The sequence below is a fragment of the Kryptolebias marmoratus genome, linkage group LG23 (assembly GCF_001649575.2).
Source record: "Kryptolebias marmoratus isolate JLee-2015 linkage group LG23, ASM164957v2, whole genome shotgun sequence".
Lineage (NCBI taxonomy): Eukaryota > Metazoa > Chordata > Actinopteri > Cyprinodontiformes > Rivulidae > Kryptolebias > Kryptolebias marmoratus.
Genome location: NC_051452.1, coordinates 5,717,727 through 5,738,258, shown reverse-complemented (window position 1 = coordinate 5,738,258; position 20,532 = coordinate 5,717,727). Strand labels below are relative to the sequence as shown.

At 40.2% G+C, this 20,532-nt stretch overlaps 1 long non-coding RNA gene across 3 annotated transcripts in view; it reads left to right on the top strand.

The window, feature by feature from the left end:
• The first annotated feature begins 556 nt into the window (after positions 1-556).
• The window catches only part of LOC108245113, a 293,441-nt gene continuing 273,465 nt past the window's right edge, over positions 557-20,532 (top strand). For all 3 annotated transcript variants that reach the window (XR_005232718.1, XR_005232716.1, XR_003039888.2), the window contains exons 1-3: positions 557-732; positions 3,345-3,406; positions 16,194-16,234. This is a non-coding gene — a long non-coding RNA (uncharacterized LOC108245113). The remainder of the gene's footprint in view (positions 733-3,344; positions 3,407-16,193; positions 16,235-20,532) is intronic.

The following is a 20,532-nucleotide window of genomic DNA, read 5'->3' as shown; positions in this document are numbered from 1 at the left end:
ATTGATGACTCTGACCATAATAAATTGGGTTAAAATCGGATTGAATTGGAAATTATTGATTCAAGATTAATTGGATTTTAAAATAGATCTGAACACATTAAATTGGCTTATAACCAAATTTATTTGTGCTTTTATGAAATGGATTGAACTGAATTGGCATGCATTGTGTTTAAATTAGATGGATTTAAGTGGGCTGTGTATAACAGGAATTAAATTTAAATCTAACTATTAAATTGGATAAAAATAGGATTCCATTTGTGTATAATATTTAATATTTTGAAATTAACTTGACTGAACTGTATTTGATTGGACTTTAATATAAATCACATATAATATCTTCTATTATATCTGCTAATTTTTCATAGAGGAGTTCATGTTTGTTTAGTAAATCATAAATTGTTTATCTGACAGAAAACCCCAATGAAGAAGCGTGAAGTGAGACCTGCAGTACCTCCGCCGGCCGGAGGGGGCGAGCGTGAGCCCGCGGCCTCATTCTTGTTCTGTTCTTCTACGGATACAGCAGGTGTTACATATTAATTTAATGAGTTGGGAAATATCAGCGCTTTAGCATCCGTTTATTTTTGTGTCCCTCTGACCGCTAAAATTAGATTTTTTCGTATTTAAATCTAAAGTTTACTCTAAAGTGGACTTTAAATCGAAAAGTTTGTCAGAAGAAGAAGAAATTTTGCTTTTTTTCCACCTCAAACGGACTAATCCGACCTTCCCCGGCAGGTGAGCGTCCCTCTTATTATTTATTTATTTATTATAGAAATAATAATTAGTTGGCATACTTGAAGTTGTTCAGGAAAGCGTTTGAGGGGGTGAAAACATATGCACCATGTTTCAGTTTTATAAGAAAAACGTTTTTTCCTCAGTTTAACTTCATTGGATTATTTTGTATATGTCCTTTACTTAAAGTCAAATTAAAAAGTCATTAAAATACAGATTTAAAGGTACGATGGCTTTTTAGAGTTACTCCGAAAAAGAAGAAAACAAGGAATATTTTCTAAATTTTTACAATAAAATGTCTAATTATTTGGCAGGAAAAAAGGTGATGTTTAAAAATGTTCAAACTGAATCCTGAGGAAGGGAACCCTGTTGTTCTCCTGGGCCTCACTATTTGTTTTATTTACTATAATCATTATTGTTATAATAATAATTGTATCTGAGTTTTTTGGGGTCACTTTTATTGGATTTAACTAAATAACCGAGATGTGGTTTATGGCTTCCGCTGCAGATGAACTCACGAGTCGTTTCATTCCTTCACAATAAGAGTCTCAAACACATAAACTGAGTTCTAATCTCAAAAACTGTGTTTTAAACATCAAAAACTTTTGAAAGTAGCTTACATTATTGCAGATATAGCCGCCTAAACCACGGAAAATTAAGAGAATTTAGTAGTCAGTACTGAATGTGTGTGTTTGAGACTTTTATACATTTATTTTGAAGTTTGTATTTGATATTTAATGATGATGTTAGATCCCTAAACATTAGCTTGTAGTCATTTAAAAATTAGCATTTTGTTCTGATCACATGGAATTTTAGAAAATATTGCTGATCTCAGTCTTTAAACACACGGGTAATCTTCTTCTTCTTCTGTTCCCTTTTCAGGGGTCTCCACAGTGAGTCCTCTGTGTCCTCTGTCCTCCATGTCCTCTCTAACTGCATCCATATCTGTCCTCTTTGTCTCTAACATCCTTCTGTCCCTCCTCTGCACATGTCCAAATTGTCTCTAACTTTGTCTCCCAGTTCTTCAACCTGTGCTGGACCTCTGATGACCTCATTCCTAATCCTGTCCATCCTCGTCCCTCTCAAGGAGAACCTCAACATCTTCAGCTCTGACACTTCCTGTTCTGTCTCCAAACCAGACAACATGGCCGCTCTCACCACTGTCTGGAAACCTTTCCTTTGACCTTGCTCACTGCTGAATCTTTTCTCCATCCTGCCTGGACTCTCTTCTTCACCTCTTTACCTCACTCCCTGTCCTCCTGGACATTTTAAGTCATTGTCTTGTGCCTTTCTGGTCCATGGAGAGTTTTTGGGTCTTTCCTTGACTCCTCAGGTTCCCTCACTGACTGACCTTTTGGGTTACTCTAAATTTCCAAGTTTTAACTTGACTTGTGGCTGACTCGTGTGTTTGAGGGCGCCCCTCACTTCCACGTGCTACAGATACAGAGACGTAACCGAGGGCTTTGTTTTGCCAACAAGGACATTCTATCTGTATCCAGTGATGCCACTCAAAGGGTTCGTATGGGAGGAGAGTGGAGGAGACGCTCACACTTTTGACCTCATTAAATTATTTACATATCCCCATATGCCACCCGGACCATTTGTGGGGTTGGAGGGGGGCACATGAAGGACGAGCCCGGGCAGAGGCGAGCGAGGCAGAAGCAGAGATCGCTCTCCTCTGACCTGGCACTCGGTGAGAGAAAGTTCAATGACATGCAGGGAAGGCGCAACTGACCAGCGGGGATTAGCCAATCGGAGCGTCAGAAGAGCAGCCAGCTGTTGATTCTGGCTGGACCGAAAAGAGTCCCGGAGCAGGTGGTGCAGCCTGGTGCCAGCGGTGCTACAGAGGAGTGCGAGAAGAGCACGATAAAACAGACTTATCCTCACACATTACCGGTGTTTTACTGCTCCTTTTTCTACATTTCCAGCGAGACGTTTTTGATTTTTGCTAAAAGATTCCAAGGAAAATATTTAAATGTCTTTGAAAACAAGAAATCTGTAATAAACGTTGCAGTTACTCAAAATTACAACGAAAACTAATTCAGTTTGTTTTTTTTCTCGTGCCCAGTTGCTCATTTCCTACATTTCCCAGAATGCCAAGAGAGCAGATCTCTTTGTGTTTGGATCATCACATGAATCCACTTCTACAAATAATTTTTAAAGAAGCTGCTGTTTTGGATCAGTTGAAGGTAAAATCCTGTGTGTGAGAGTCGTCTCTGTCTCCTCGTATGAAAACAGCAGCTGCAGAGCGTCACAAAGACAACAATGCTCCGACTGTCAGAGGGGGTTTGATGCACCTTGGTGGGGTTGGACAGCTCTGTAAGCACCCCCGCGTGGACTTTAATTAATTTGCATTTATCGTTTTATGAGCTTGCTGTCACCGAAACACCCCGTTTGGCAGCAGCAGACCGGACTCCTGCAGAGATCTGGGACTCTGCTGCTGCAGAGATCCACCCAGACAGAACTTTAACTGATTGGCTTGAAAAAGGTCAAAATTTTAGTTTTTGTTTTTAAAAAATGGGCGTTTCCACTGCAAAAAGATTTGTTTTTTGTTGGTTGCCTGTTTTTTTTTTGTCGGTGCTCATCTCAATAAAGTTTCCCTCAAATGTTTCCAGGTCATGATGTCAGCATGATGTCCTGGAGGAACATGTTCATTCCAGAGGACGTCCCGTCTTCTGTGAGTAACAAAAACACAAAAATCTGATGGAAGAATGTTTGTTTGGTTCAAGGAAAGAGTTCGGTGTTCCCGTTGTCGCTCGACTTGTTTTCCGCTGCAGTAAATCGGAGCTGAAATGTGGCATACACGTGAAATTATCAACAGACTGAAACGGTTTAAAAACAAGGAAGTAAAAGGGCTTTTTTCCATCATGATATTAAACTTCTACACTTTAAACGCAGGCAGGATGGATAAAAACTGGTCTTTGTGTTGTCGTTAAAGTGAATTTCTCTCTCAGAACATCAGGACTTGTTGTTTTTCTACTTTAATTAGTTTTAAAAGCCTAAAAAACACTTTTCCTCAGCTGTAACTTTGTAGTTTTGATGCATAAATCTTAAACCTTATCGGCCGAGACATCAATCAGAGGCAAAGATGAAATCTGAGGCATTATTTTTCCATTAAGGGATTAAAATCTTCAAAATTCTTGAGACTGAAAACTAACATTTAGTTATCAGTTTGCCTGATGAACTAAAATCTCTTAAATATCATGAAATTCTTTCCCATATTTCAATATTTGTTGAATTTTCTCTTTTAAAAGCGTTCAGTTTGGTAGGAAAGATTCGTTTAGTCTCAGATTAGAAGTGTTTATTTTTAAAAACATCTGGGACCTTCGGTGAGATTTTATCCAAATAAACACCACGACAAAGTGTTTTATAAATTATAAATCTAACTAAAAGAAACAAATATCCTTTAATGAAAATTTCCGAGAAGCTTTACAGTTCAGGTAAAAACAATAAGAAAACTAAGATTAAATGATTAAATTATTAGTTTAAAGATTCTATTTAATCAATACTGTTTTAAAAGATTTGACATTCACAAAGTTAGTCTTTATTTACAAGATCTCGGCTTGTTTTTGGTATTAAATGTTGATGAATTTAATATTTTTGGTTTTAGACTTAGCTCATCTATTTAAATAGGGTCTTTATCTCTTTTTTTTCTTGATAAATGTATAAAATCTAAATAAACAGGACTTTGATGAGCAGGTGTTTTTAGGTTTCTGTGGAAAACTTTGAGCTGATCAGGGTTTTTATCCTCTTTGTGCCCGAATCCTTCAATTAAAAGCCTCGGCTTGGACTAGTTGCAGGCGTCACGTGACCGCAGTGATTTCCTTCAAACAGGATCCGTCAGTCTGTCCGTCGCTCACCCAGGCCCCCAGCCCCCCCTTTCTTCAAGGGATGAGTGATTATGTGTTTTGCCAATACGTTTGTGGAAGTCTTTTGATATGCACAAACACAGATTCTAATGCAGCAGCGTTTTTGGCTGACGGCTGATTAGGATGCCGGATCATGGCTGAGTCCGCGAGGCCCCAGCTGGGCGCAGGGAACATCGCTCATTACACAGTTTCTAGAGAGAGAGGTGTGTGTGTGTGGGGGGGTGGAGGCTAATTCACACTGCTGCACAGCATGCCGGTGTAGGTGTAATCATATCATTCTAAATCAGCGGTCAGCTACGTGGCAGCGAAGCCTCAGCTTGTGCCAGAGGGCTGGCTGGAGCCTGATTAAAGCCCGGTCAAAGACAAAGTGACACGTCCTTAACCTCATCAGAGCCGGCGTTAAGCAAACCATCACTTAGCCGTCAAGGTGCAAGGCTCGCCCCTCAGAGACCCCAGCCCTGAATGGATTCTGCACCTTTTCCCTCTCCTTCCTGCTAAATGAGAGCTTTCTTCTCGCACTGCTGCATGCATGTTTTATGAAGGCGCTGTGGCCGATGGTGGATGGCTGCCTGGGCGTTCCCATCACTAATATGCCACTGTCCTCTTGATTTAATTAGACGTTGGCCCCCGCTATTTTCGACAAGGAAATATCTGCTCTAATTAAGCGGTATACTTCACCAGAGATGGAACAGACAGCGCAATTCGACGCTGGGTTAATGCGCTCATAAAAAATCCATGATTTCTTACCCTTTGCCCTTCTTTTCGGGGGCGATTTCCCTTAAATTCACTATTTCAGACCCAAATGTTATGATAATCCTGCTGTTTTGCACCCTGGAAACAAAAAATTACTTCACTGAAGAGGGAAACCTTTGCGGTCCAGCCTTCCTTCTGAAAAAGGAGCTGAATGTAGCGTCACATGTATGTAATTTCTTAAAGGAAGCATTCCCTCTGTAGCCTGCAGGGATTAGGCCCTAATGACAGAAGTTAATTATATTAAGAGTAATTTTCAAAAACAGTTCATGAACTGCAAATTATACTTAAAATTGCTCCTTAATGCTCTTAACTGTAATTAAATTGCTTAATATCTTAAGAAAATGAACATGTGGGACAGTGTTAATGGGTTAACGGGAACTTTTAGGGGTTCTGTGGTTAATGGTGCGAGGATAAAATCGGTAATGTGATATTCAGATTGGATGTTCAGGATGTTTGTGTGGAACAAACATCCTGACAAACAGACACAACTTCCACCGATGCTTTACTTCAGCGGCTGCTTGAAAGGGATCAGAAGTCAAATGATTTGACTCCTTTAGGAAACCAACCCCCCCCTTCTTCGTCTGAAGCGTTTGGACCTTCTGTGACAGCGTTCGTCCGTGGTGACGTGCTGGTAGTACATTCATAAATGCATGAGGGGATGAGTGCTGGTGAGTCCCACCGTCTGTGTTGCGGAAACACTTTTCCCGAGCGCCTCCTGTCCTGAATTGGTCTCCTCCTCAAGCCGGTGAAAAAGTGAAAAGTGCTTGAGCTCTTGTACGTTTTAATCCCCCAAACGGTTGACGATGTGCATTTTTTTTTTTTTTTTTGAAGCATTTCTGAGCTGTGCGTTTGTCTGCTCCATAATTAGGTGTTTTTATTTAATGATTAGCTTTTACAGCAAAGGCCAGCACTTTCTGAAGTGTAATGATTCTCCACTCAGGCAACTTAAAAGGTAACGGGCGTCATTTTCCAGCGTTGAGCGGCCCTTAATCTGTACGAAATTTAGGTTTGCTTTGCTTTTTCCAGATCAAAGCCTCATGACAGAGTATTATTCAATCAGAAGTGGTATGTTAAACCAGCAGAAAGCCATTGTTAAAGTACTTACAGGAGGGTTTTCACCTCCGAGAGAGGGGTTTGGAGGCTTTCCGAGTCATGCCATTTGTGCAACTCTGCATATTAAATCTACTTGGAATTTCACATTGCTGGGACTGTCTGTTCTGTGTGGCTGAAGTGTGTGTGTGTACGCGGCAATCTTTTTCCTCTCACACACTCGCATGTAAAACTATGCACGCACAAAAACACACACTCTTGCAGAATCTTCCATCTCCGCCGTGAAGCCAGACCCCCCTCGGCTTTTCTCACTTGTAATCATGTCCAAATTTGCACAGGAAGGCAGGGGGAAGGGGAGAGCCATGTGAACTTGTGTGGGTGTTTTCTGTTTTTTTTTTTTTTCTCTCTCTCTTTTCGTCTTACAAAATCGGCTCCTGATTACCGCCCATCTCGGAGATCCAAATCACCTTCTGAAGCCTCACAAACGCCAAACATTTTCCTTTCTGTCCTTTTTCTTTTTTTTAAACTAAAACCGAAGATTGGCTCGAGGAAGGAGAAAGACTCCGACCGCCAAGTATCAATTTAAAGACAGCAAAGACTCCGAGGTAACTGGTAAACAACGAGTTGAACAGGAAGTACGGGGCACAAACAAACGCAAAAGGATTCATTTGGTTCAGTTTTGGAGCAGCTGGTTGTTTTGTTTAGCTAAACTACGGTGGCCTTGAGGTGAAAATCACAAAAACTAAAGAGAAGTGAAAAGTAATAAAAAACACATAACAGTGAGGGGAAAAAAATCAGCTTCAAAATACAAAACAGAAAACACATCAAGGAAAATGAAACGGACAAATAAAAGCCCTGCAGGCATTGAAGGAATGCATGTCGCCCGCCGCCTTTCAGACCACAGTTTGAGATTGAGATCTTCTTATGTTGAGAAATGATTTTGGTTTTGATCAAACTTTTAAAATGTTCTGTGCAAAAACACAAGATGTCAAACTCAGAGTATCTGTTGTGAAAACACTGATCCACACCAAACTAGCTAAATTTCTGTGAACATGGCTGAGTTGTAGCCATTTCTGTGATCATCTGTGGTGACCATCTTGAATATGGTTGACTGGTTGTACATCCAATAATTATTTCCTGAAAGTTGCATTAAAATCCGTCTAGAGGTTCATGAGATATTTTGCTAACAGACAGTTACCTCCAACAGTTCATACCAAAGTTTTAAACACAGAACCTGGAGAATTGGATCAGAGTAAATGTTGTAGATCGGTCTCAGCTGCTGCAACACAAAGTTCTCCCTCAATATCTGCAAAATTTACTGACTTTAAGGTATTTTTCTGTATTGTAAAGTGGCAGCCATCTTGAAATGAGCTGACTCCAAAAGTTAATCAGTTCATAAAATGATTCATTTCTGCAACTTTCATTTTAATTTATCTGGTGGTTAAATTCTGGTTAAGTTGTTTGCGTATGAAAAATGCAAAAATACAGTTTGAAGCCTCTGTTTCATCGTTAAACTATCATTTCATCACAGGTTTAAACACAAGTTCTCCTTTTTTAGACTTCTTTTATTTGATTTACCCAAAGGCACTTTTCCTGAGCGGGTTTCTTTGTATGTTTTAATTTCTGTGTCTGTTCCTTCACTCATTAAAGTTCGTTTAAAAAGTTTACCATTGAAAGTGCTGCATCCTGCTTCACTTCCTCCATGTTTAAGGAAAAGCTGACCACAGAAGTCGCTTTCGGACGACACAGTTCCTGTTAGGATCGACATGTTCTTGGCTGCTTCCTGCACATCTCCATTCAGGCTTTGTGTGTTGTTGGGCAGCTTGGAGGAGTTTGTAGCACTGCTGGTGTAAGTGTGTGTGTGTGTTTGGGCCCACCTTGGCAGTGGCACTAGCTATCAGCAGGGCCCAGCCGGCATGCTAGCAGCGAGAGCGTAGTGTTTGTAACAAAGCCGGTCTGCCTGTGTAACGCTTCACATTTGTCCCCTGGGCGAAGCGAGGCGCAACCTTCCAGGAGAGAAGATGGAGAAATGGATCAGGGGAGGATGACGCCGAGGGGTGAGGGTGGCGGCGAGCCGTGCAGCTTCACCGCCATGTGTGCTGAAGAAGTCTCTGTGGCGCTCGGACGTCTGGCCAATGCGTCACACGGGGACAATGAAACCTGAAAATGAATGTTTTTGTGAGTCTGTTTGATGCACGTCCCTGAGCATCACTTCCAAAACACACAAAGCCTCCTCTGCCAGGAAGTTTGTCAGAGAAGTTTGCTTCATTACATCGGTCTGTTCCTCACAAACGCCCCACCACCCTCATTTGTGTGATCTCACCAAGCATCAATCTGCTGTCGGTGACGATGTCTGTGATCGGGCCGCTGCCTCTGATCGCGTACGAAGGCTTTAATTAGCTGCGAGGCTCACATTACACTGTGTCAGGAGGACGATGATGGTGCCTGGACTGGCTGAAGTGGGTCAGGTCCGGAGTGAGTGTACACGCGAGTGACATCGGCGCGTGATGTGACCCGATAGCGGTGGGGTTTGTGGACTTGGGGGCAGCTCTCGTCCTGTCCGTCTCGACCGGCGCAGGACACTGGTAGCTACGGGGCAAACAAATCACAGGAAGTCAGAGTGATGCTGGCTGAGTTTGCTGCTCCGCACTTTAAAGAAACTGCAGCTCTGCTACACAAGTTCCAACTATAAGACGATCTCTCTTCAGTCCTTGATTTGAAATCATGTTTCTTTTCAGTTTATCAAATAATGAAATGGTCTGAAATTTTCTTCCCCTCTTTAGCTTGATCTGTTAGAATACTAAACTGTCTTGTGATCTCAATTGATCCCAACATGAAGAAAGTATCTGACATAATTTAACTGTCTGGTAAAGTTGTTATTGCCTGCCGCTGCGCAGTAATGTCTGATAACTATCCTCCTGACTACCAGTAATTCAAATCTGTCTTCTGTGGAGAACATTTGTAAGCCTGAATATCTCACATCCACTGAATACTACTGAATTAACTCCTTTTTCTACCTACGGAGGACATTTTGAGCATTTCAATGACACCAAATGTGAAGGGATTAATTTTAATAAAACTGTAATTGGACAATATTTTTTTTTCTGATAGTCAGGAGGTTAAGTTCCTTTGATTGTTAGCAAAATATCTTTGAACCACTGGATAGAATTTAGTGAAACTCCAAGTACTCATTGGCTGTACATCAACAACTGATTACCTTTTTTAGAGTCAATCCAATTCAAGACAGCAGCTGCAGCTAATTGATGTTAGCCAACCCAAAAATGACTAACTAATCCCAGTGGTGTCCAGTCCTGGTCCTGGAGGACCACTATCCTGCATGTTTTAGATGTTTCTCTGCTGTGACACACCTGATTTGAATAACTGAGTGAATATCAGGCTTCTGCAGAACTTAAAGACCTGCTGAAGAGCAGAGAAACGGCTAAAACCTGCAGGATGGTGGTCCTCCTGGACCAGGATTGGACACCACTGATTTAACCAGCTACAGAGCTCAGTTTGCTGAGGCTCATCGACAATCCAGAATCTAAATCTGAATGCATTTTTTGCAATGTGACATGAGATCGTGCATAACGTCTTTTACAGGGTTTGACCAAACCGCCTCCAATTCTGTCCCTCCTCAGCGTAGGATGATTTTGGTTTAAAACTCTGGTATGAAAGGTGGCAGGCAACTAAATGCCTTTAGTTTAAAAAACGTTTTGAAGAGTAATGACCCTAACATTCGTAGGTGGATCTATGAAACTTGAATGTTTTCTTTTTTGCATCGTTTATATCCGAAAAAAAAAGGAAATATATTGTGTTAAGGTTGCATTTACTAACTGTTGTGGAGGTTTGATCCTACAGTATCCATCAGTCTTTTTTGTTTTGCAATTCATGTAAATGTGCAGTTTTGTGACCCTTCTTTTTAATGCTAAATTTCTCTTTTTGTATTTTTTTCTTTTGTTCACTGTTGCATTAACAAAACAAATCACAGTGAAACGTAATCTTCCATTGAATCAGTTCAGGATCAGTTGATTCTTCTGGATTCAACACAAAAAGAGCTCCGTGCTTTATCAATGTAGCCGGCGTTGTCTCGTCTCTGCCTAAACGGAGTGTGTTTAGCCACGGGGCAGCAGCAAATCAGTGCTAATCAGGTTGATCCAGGCTGAGAAGACACAAACACCAGCCAAGCATCAACTAACAGCTTCACTTTGTTGCAGAGTTGGACTCGAAGCTTGTAAAAACTCAGCAACCTTTCGGAGACAATAGAACACTCTCTTATGTCTGAGTGTTGCTATTAGTCAGAGCTCAACAATCAGTTCGACAAAACGGTGACTAACAGTGGATAATATTACACAAGAATTCAAATGATGTTCTACTTTCTGCTTCAGCGTTGACTCACTGTACTTATCAGAGTTGTGGACGAGCAGTTTTCCTCTTCAGGGAGGTTTTAACAGCAGTTCAAGTGGGTTTACTTGACATTTTAACTCAGAACAAAGTGATTTGGATAGTCCACCCTCTGCAGTGTTGGGAATTCTCATTTAACGTCACGGTTTGGGTTTTAAATCTGAAGCGGAGGAAATGTTGTACGGCCAGTACATCAAGTGTTTCCAATATGATGTGGGTTTTCTCTCTTGGGATATAAAAAATGATTATTGCAAACATAGACTATAAAATTTACAACTATTGTTTAGCATCTGCATCTAATTCACTACAAATTTAGCTTTTCCCAGGCCTAAAACTTTTGTGTGTAAAACAATTTTGCTCTGGTCTGTTATCAGATGGTGTCTAATCATGATTGTATGGCGATCTGAAGACTTTTCTACATTCAGAAGCTCCAGCTTTCTGTATTTTAAAATTTACTCTGGAGCTGCCCTGATGTTTATGTTAAAGGTTAGCTGTAAGGTTTTTATTATTTATAATTTTTCTCACAATATACAGTGCTTATCTCTGCTCTTTTAATCACTGTAATGATGTTTAATTCAACATTACAACCTAATGCAGCAGTGAACTGTGACCCTCGTTCCGTCACTGGCATAAAAGACTTCAGAACCATATTAATTGACCAGATTTAGAATAGCAACCAATATTGTATAACAAACAGTCATTATGGGCAAATTAAATTTAAAATAAATCCATCACATTCTGACCAAGAACTTTATAAAATGGCGTTGGCTCCAAATATTTATCAGAAAGCTACGAGACTGCAGCACAGGAACCAAAATAAAGCCTATACGTTCATCCTCTGCCCAAAAAAGTTCAAGTCCTCTGATCCTTTTGTCCAATAATTCCTAACATCGTGTCAGACAGTTGTTATCAATTAGCATATTAGCAGCACGGCTAACCGTCTCCATTAGCCTCTGAATCATCATGCAGCACGCAGCCTCTTGATTTTTCTGAAAGACAACAATGTTGTCGCTTATCAAGCAAATAGTAGCTTTCAGGAAATCTTCAAAGGAGGATTTAAAACATTGTGCTTTATATTGTAAGTCACATTAAAGCTCCAAAATATCATTATTTTCTGTCATATTGCTCAGGAGGTGAAAATAAACTATAATTTTCCTTTAAAGATCCCAAAACTAGGTCTTTTCATCTCCTGTGATTCATCAAAGTGAACGCCGTCAAACGGAAAGAAACCTCTGCACGACTGTGGCCGATTGCTTCCAGAAACACCCGCCCAGCCCCAACAATAACAACTTAAAAAGGATTTTCACTAATTTGTGAGTGTTTCTTTGCTGCTGCGTCTCTGAAGGCCAAAGCCGAAAGAGTTTTGGATTCAAGTCAGAGTTGAGTGATGATTAAACTGCTGCACCCAATTCTTCTATCATCTGTCTCTTGGTGCCTTTAATATGCAAATTGTAGGTATGCAAAGCTCTGATGCTTTTATTTAAAAGACATGTCCTGAGGCGATAGCAGTGGGCTTCCAGGGAGAGCTGTGTTTTAGTGTGAAATAAATAGTTGTTAAGGAGATCACACAAGTTTGTATCTTGAAAAGATGAAAAGCTAATTGACATGAATAATTTATTTTAACTGCGGTATCTTAAATATCAGAAATAACACTTGATAAATACAACTTGAGTTCAAACAGGAGATGTGGCGATGATGGGGCCTTCCAAATATTCAGAGGGAATTAAATCTTTCAGATAAGCCGTCATCTTTTAAACTCATAATGGCATTTGTCCTAAGGTCACTCCACTGCAATTATCAGATATTACCAGAATACTCAGAGGTATAAAGAATAATGATCTGAATGTGAATTATGTTGCTCCTGAGGTTAGGCCTGGTGAAGGAAGGGACGTGAGAAAAGAGATGAAATTTAACTCCAGATGACATCAGGTACACAGCCAATTTATTCAGAAAACAATGCACTGAAAGACCGTCTTTAGGTCTTTTTTTGTGTTTGAAATGTTTTTGGGTTTTTAATCAGAAACATCAGAGCATCCTCGGACTAAAAGCTGACATGTCCCAGAGAACAGCTGCACGTGGCGACATTAAAACCACTAACTCAAACCGCTCAGAGACTCATTATCAGGAATTTTGAGTCCTGTTCACCTCTCAGCAGGCAGCACTCGTCACCAAAATAAAAGCTTCTTTTTGTATCCGTTAATAAAAAGTAGTTTCCAAGTTTGGATCGACGTGATCTTCACGTCACTCTTGCCTCGTCGGTAACACTTTAATAAAAAAAGGTCCTCATAACTGTATAAGTTACAGAAACTAAAAAATAAGCACAAACAAACTAAATTAAAGGCCTAACATTCCTTGAAGGAATGCAGATTGCTCGCTGCCTTCAAGCTTAAAATGAAACGTCTTTGGATGACTTTCAGCTACTACCACATCAAATTTGAGCTCAATGTCTGCAATATTTGACAGAGTTATGGCCATTTTTGTGTTTCACAAGGTCAGTTGGCTGCGGTGGCCATCTTGAATTGGGTTGACTCCAAACGTTAATCGGCTGAGAGCCTCAGTAAAATCTGACCAGAGGTTCAGGAGTTATTTTGCCAACAGACGGAGTTGACTCCAAATAGTTGATGGCACACACAGGTCTTGGACAATCCGTTAGCCCTCAGAGTATGTGTTTGAAATCAGTCTCAGCTACTGCCACAACAAACTTGAAGTCATTATCTGTAAAACTGTCTGAGTTACAGCAAGTTTTATCGCCGGCCTCCGAAGTGCGAACTACACGAAACCGACGTCGTCTTTTGTCCTGGGCTCAATCGACAAAACCAGCATCATCTGTCAGATTGACATAAAAAAAAAGACTCCTCTCACTGATGGATCAGTCTTTATTTAACTGAAAGTTTGTATTTTAAAAGCCACACAAACACCAGAACTCGTTAAAGTACAAGCCATGACTTGTCTTTTATTATAAACCCAAACTGTTTGTCTTTGTGCTGTCAAAAATGGAAAAAGGCAAAGACTTTGACCATTTTTAAGACGTAACAGGAAAGACCTCGAGAGCCAAATAATATTTTACATCTCAGCTGTAATGAGAAGCTGTTTGATTTTAATTTTAATTTTTTTTTTATTTTCAGCTCTAGTATGCAAACTTTTGTTTACCCCAGTATATTTGAACTGAAAATAAATATGTAGATGGTTTTTCTGCTGGTGTCAGAAGGAGCATCACACCCTTCAAATCATCTTCACTGTGAAGCACCTTTTTTAACATGAAGTTTTCTAGGTTTCGGCTTCAAAACGAATTATTTCACATTGAACGAAGAAGGCAGCAGCTCTCAGATTTTCTAATGATGTGTCTCGCTTCTTCTGGGTTCAGCCCGTCCAATCACGTCTCTCTCCGTGACCGACTGACATTTTTCCCGACGCGATGGAGCCCGCCCACCAGGTCCTCCACCCAGGCTGAAAGCGAGCGCTCAAAGTGTTTTAAAATTGCATCTTGACCTCATCACAGAGGAGGTGCACACACACTCCGAGTTCAATCCTACAGCATATCTCCGCTTGGCATAGTTAGAATTCACAAGTGCTCGGCTGAAACGTGAAGGCCCCTCTGATTAGTGAAAACCCACAATGCCCTCTGTTGTTGTTGTGAACTTTTGACTGCGTGGGCCGAGCCTCGACAGCAGCGGGCTGCGCTGAGGAGTCGGCAGCGGGGCGGAATACTTGACATTTCTCCGTGATGACAGCCTTGTTACTACTCTCTGTTTGTGCTGCGTGCATCTCCTCTGTGCGGATCTCCTGTGGCAACATAAAATTCGATTCGGATGACAAATACTTTCCGGCTTCGCCTGTTTCTGCAGACTCCACCCAGGGTTTCTCAAACCGGAGCCCGAGCAGAACTGTTTGACACACGCTGGGTGTGAATCCGTTCTTCTGGGACTCTTTTAAGTTTATACAAGTGGTGCATGAACAGACCCCTTCACATTACTGTTGTAATGAATCCCATCCAGTTTGGTGACCTGGAATCCCTCCTTTAGATGAACTGACAGAGCCCCGCGGTCCAACAAGGCTCCCATTCAGAGCGGCTGACATTTAGGGGAAATGATCTGAAAGTAAAATTCAGCCGATAAGAGCTGCGTTGTTGCCTGGTTGTAGCGTTCACGAGAGCTAATTTATCACTTGAATAATGTGGCGAGTCTCAGAAGAATCAAGCTGCAGGAACTTGGTATGCCAGCTGCACCTGCTAATGTCGCTACACTTTCTGTAGGAAGTGATAATGCAACAGCTATGAAACATGCTTCACAAATTGAACAACACCCCATTCTTATCTCTGATATAATGCAGAAAATAGATGGTCGTAACCCTCTGGCTTTATTTCCATTCGGAATCCTTGAGTTTGGCTTTTCGAAGGTCACTTTTTTTAGCCATCTAAAATTAAATGTGAGTCTTCAAGATGCTCACAGCGAACTCAATCGAGACTGGCTAATCAGTCGTTCAGATTGATGAAATAAAATCTGCACAATATCTTTCTCATATCTCCTAGTAAATGTGCCCTTTTTTCTTGCCAATATTTATTTTTCATTTACTACAACTGTAACAATAATTGCTTAATTGAAATAAATGTATATTTAACAACTCATAGAAGAACTTAGAAATAACATAAAGAAGCCTTCTCACTTAAAAACTAACTAAATTATTGCCTACAGTAAGCTGGTTGTAGCAGCTGCTACCGCATCTTCACCTTCCTACTTGACAGTCGGTCACAGACTGGCTGATGCATGTTTGTTTTTATTTTATTTTATTGTTAGACTTGAAGGGTCTATCACTGCATTAGATTAGAGTTGAAATAACATTAAAATGGTGAACTTACCGGACTTTGCAATTTGTACTTTTAAAAATTAAATAAAGCTCACATTTGTATTTACACTTTTTTTATCTTCAGCAAAGTTTGTTTTCTTGTTTGAGTTCAAATCTGAAACCTTTGATAAAAGACAGATTCTTAAGGTCACACTCTGATTGTTCAGCTTCTCAAAAATATATTTTATAAACATTTCCAAACTACTAATGTTTTATTAATCTGTTTTGTAAGTGCCTTTTTATGGACTGTCTTTGGATTTTGGTTTTGCCCTAAAGGCTGTACCTGTCACACATTATAAAATCTTAACAGTGACTCGGGTCACACCGTACGATGTCAGATTTAACGCAGATAAGTTAGTTTGTACCTTTTCATTAAAGACAAGAAAACCCGCAAAGATCACTGAAACTACTTGAAACTGACAACAATAAATTTGACTAAAAATCAACAAGTGGTTCAACAGAAGTACTAAAAAAGAACAAAAGATCTGTGTTTAGTGACCTGTGAAGCAGCAGTCTTGTTAATGCACACGTTACTTTTTTTATTTTCAGAGCACGACTGTCTTCTGTGTCAAGAAAAGCAGATATGACAGGTAAGAAAATGCTTTCATTATAAATTTAACAAGACATCGGGGGGAAAAAACCGAAACAAATTTTAACTTTTAACGTTGAGAATCACACATTTAATGCTGCATGATAAAACAGCGTGTCCTGCTGTTGCTTTTTGTAACAACCCAGAACTTCTTAGGTGTGTAACTGACTGGATAAATGTAATGTTGGAACATTAAAAATAGTATAATACTAAATGCTGACATAAAGACTGACTAAAAGAAACTAATAATTCACATCTTAGTTGTACACCAGCCAGGATAAAACCTGAATGTTCCCTAAACTAGTGGTTCCAAAACATTTCAGCTTTTTACCAATTAAATAAGACATACAAGTATACAAACACCTCATCTACTATATTAATTTGGTCTGCTTGACTGTTTTTGTCTCTTGATAACACTGAAAGCTAAATATTCCACTGCTGATCTTTTTTTAAGTTGATTTGATTTGTGTGGATTTTCTCAAGACCCCACACTTGGTGTTTTCTGACCCACAGTGGGGTCACGACCCCAACTTTGGGAACCGCTACTCTAACAAAATCATCTTTAGTCTGAGAAGTCAGTCGTTTTGACATGATGGGCAGTAAGGTTCTTTTTGCAGCATCATAACAGAGTTGCATAACATAAATGATGTTGTATAATAGAAATTCATTGTTCAGGATGGTGGGGCCTGGATTATTTTGCAAGTTTTAACTTGAGTGTTGGGTTCTATGTTAAATAATAGCACAGTTTAATATGTGAAGTTATTGTGACAGCATTAACAAAGTGTTTCTGTGTAACTGTAGTGAAACAGTTCAGGTCTGTCTGCATTGTCATGTTGCATGATTTTTAATTTTCCAAACTAAAGCCTCAGTTAGTCTCCAACTCCTGCTTACATTCAAAATGGCTTTTATTTTGTGAACTACGTTGGGTACAGAAGCCCAGATTTCATAAAAACAACAAAAAGCCACTTTAATAACCACTTTAATGAATAATCGAGCCTCGTGTTTCCATACAGAGGTAATTCATGTGTGCTGCTTGGTTCTGGTTTTTTCCTTAAATCAAACCCCGAGCCCTAACAGATCTCGTGTTTTCATGTGAAAGCCATAGCAGGATGTGTAACCTCGCAGCTCCTCTGGACCAAAAGTGTTAAATAAGAGAAGAGTGGAGTCTTTGAATAAAGAAATATCTTCTCATTGTCGAGGTGAAGGGCTGACAATGAAGCCCCTCGCTCCTTGTTGAGCCGCAGACTTGTTCATCCCTTGTTATGCTGCTAATGTGTATGATTTAAGGGGGAATTATGCACATCTCAATGTGCCTATAAATGACATTATTCATGCACAGGTGCTGCACTAAGCAGCTCCTGAATGATAATTAAGATAATCTTTCTTTTTTTTTTTCTTCCTTCACGCTCGCTGGATCTTTTTTTCTCACGGATCCACTTTGTTCAAGCAATATCTCCTGTGTCAATACCTCGCTAGACTGCAGCCCCTCTCCCCTCAGCCATTGTCTGATCCTCATTCAGCACTAAAACCCGCACTAACAAGTGAGACCACGTCTACGTTTCTCCCCGGAGCCTGACGGTATTTCTGAGAAATAACGTGCCAAGTTGAATTAAAGTGAGAATTAAAAAAAAAAAAAAAAAAACTTTTGGAAAGCAGAAACTTGGCAGCGGCATTCCCGAGGGAATTCACCGCGCAATGAATTTCTCAAACGAGAATATGAAGACATTGATGTTGAGCACTTTGCATATGATAAGCTCTTTCTCCATAAAGAGAAATGATTAGTTTTGCAATGGTTAGTAAATGTTGCTGGGGAAAATGTGTCCTGGATATTAAAGACATTTAGAATATGCTGGAAAAATGGAGAAATTTTGTCGTAGTTAGGAGTAAGTTGTGCTAAAATTTTGTTTAAACTCAGGTCTTCTGATTAAAAATACACGAAACTGATTAAAAATACACGAAAGCCGAACTTTCCCTGTTTCTGCGCACTGAGAGGACACATGATTCACATTTTTCTTGATGTGTTTGGACAGTAGCGAGACGCACGGTGCCAGATCTTGGTCTCTAAATGCATCATCACAGAGATGGAGTTAGTGGATCCAGCTTGGTTTGTGTTATTGAGGAACCTGAGGCTGTTTGGGTCTGAACCTCTCTGCTGCGGTAAACAGTGAGTGATGATTATCAAGAGGAAATCCAGCTGTATTGTTTTTAGCAGGGCCACTTGTTTACAAGAACCTCTGTGCAGTAAACGGGCAGCGTTTGATTCCGCTTGCCTTTGTGTGCAAATGACTTTCTTTGTTTGTATTTTCTGATTTTCTTGTTGTGTCATGAGTCGGCCCGGTCTCTGGCCCGCGTTCTGCAGGAAGTCATTTCCAGCGTCTTAGCGGCGTGCAGCTGGGTTTCATTACCCGGATTTTGCCACACCCTTTCACTTCAAATAAACACACTGAGGATGTAAAGCAGAATAAAGTGAGGAGAAAAGCTGTAAATAATTCAGAGCTTTTGTTTTCATTTGCACCAGGTGATTCCTGGGTTTCTTTCTGACTGGTTTTCTGTGACTCTCAGGCAAAGCTTTGGCTCTTTTTCATCAAGAAGAAATATTTTTCTCTTTTAAAGCACTTTAGCGTTTTGAGTCATAATAAGAATCTATGAAGTCAGATGCAGATTATGGAGCTGGGACACCATCTGGGTCAAAATGTGAAGAATTGAAGCTCATGCTGTAAAAAGTTCAGTTTTGTTGCATATATTATATACATGTAGCAGTAATGATGCTTTCCTGTTACACATCGTGACTGTGTGGAGTTGAAAGTTGGGGAAAGTTGCAGCTTTACGGAGTAAAAATGTTGCGTTGCTGTTCATGAATTGTCCTGTTTTTGTTGGTGTGACGTTGCTGCAGCGCGTCTAACATTCAGCAGCAGCTTGACTCAGTTCTTCTTCTGTGGTAATATCTAAATGTTAGCATCGAGCCACCACTTCTTCTTCCTAGTTGCTCTCTGTTGCTTGGCTCACAATCGTTGTGCGTCTCAATCCTGTGTCGAGCTGTAGTTTCACACCTGCATGAGAGCTTTTCTCTGACTGAAAACCTGTCCAGGTCTAAAAAACACACCAATAATTAAAAACTGGTCTAAATCTGCCTGTCTTCAGTAGATTAAATCATAAACATGGGGTTGAGGTGAGCACAATCTGATGGGCTGCAAAATGATGTGCACAGCCAAGAATAGTTTTGCAAAATTCTGCCACATGGTTTGCTGGTGACATAAGATTCAGTGAGAATGTAGCTGAATATTTCTCTTTTTTCTCACAACTTTGAGTCGAGTTTGAGTGATAAACTCGTCTCCAACAGTTGCAGCCCTGTGAGATGCTACCTTTAGCCTAGCGTAGCATAAGCTCACTGATGGGTTTCAAAGTTGCAAAGGTTTTCAGCATGATCAATATGTGTGGCAACCTGCTGGAGATCATCCTACATCTGTTAGAGTATCTGATGTGTAACGAGGCGACGTTGTGATATTTCTTTTAAATCTACGGTCCTCAACACCAGGAAAAAATGAGTGAGACGAGGGTGTTGGCAACAGTATAGTACTGGTTAAATTCTCTCTTTGGATACCTAAGTAATGAATTAATTCAGTATTGTCTTTCCAGCTCTGTGCTCTGGTTTGGCTTCTACAGAATTAGGGAAACTAAAAGTGAAAGTGACTTTTTCTGGTCCTTTTTCTTTTTTTTTAAATAAAACTACTCTAAAGAAAACAAAACTAGTTAAAAGTGCTGTAGTTAAAGTCCTCATAAAAGCCATAGATTGGACTTATTTGCAGAACAGGAACATATTTTCACCCGAAAGCGAAGAACATTTTTCTCCTAAACCACTGTGTGAAAAACTCCAGTTTAGAAAGCTGAAGTGTGAGATACTCCACCCCTTTGATTCTCTCAGAAGTTTAAATTATGAGTGTTTTGCAAGCGAAGCTCGGCCACAGATGGATGTTTGCCAGTCGTGTGCAAAAAGCTCAGGACATAAATTTGAAAGACTTTGCTGTGGAATTAAACGTCAACTGCAACAGTCAACATGTCCTCCCAAACTAAATGACAAAATCGGTTGCTTGACGCTCCTTTTGGCAGGAAAACTGTACATTTCAGGACCTTCTAATATATGTGTTTTGCTTGTGGTTAATTCTTGATGTGACAATTGCTTTGGAAAGTCTAGCACACTTTCTAAGAGCCGAACAAGTAAATCTGAATGTAGATAATAATCCAAGTTAGGTAAAGTTACTTAACAAAAACCCCTCTTGGGTTGCAGAAGACATTTGTCAC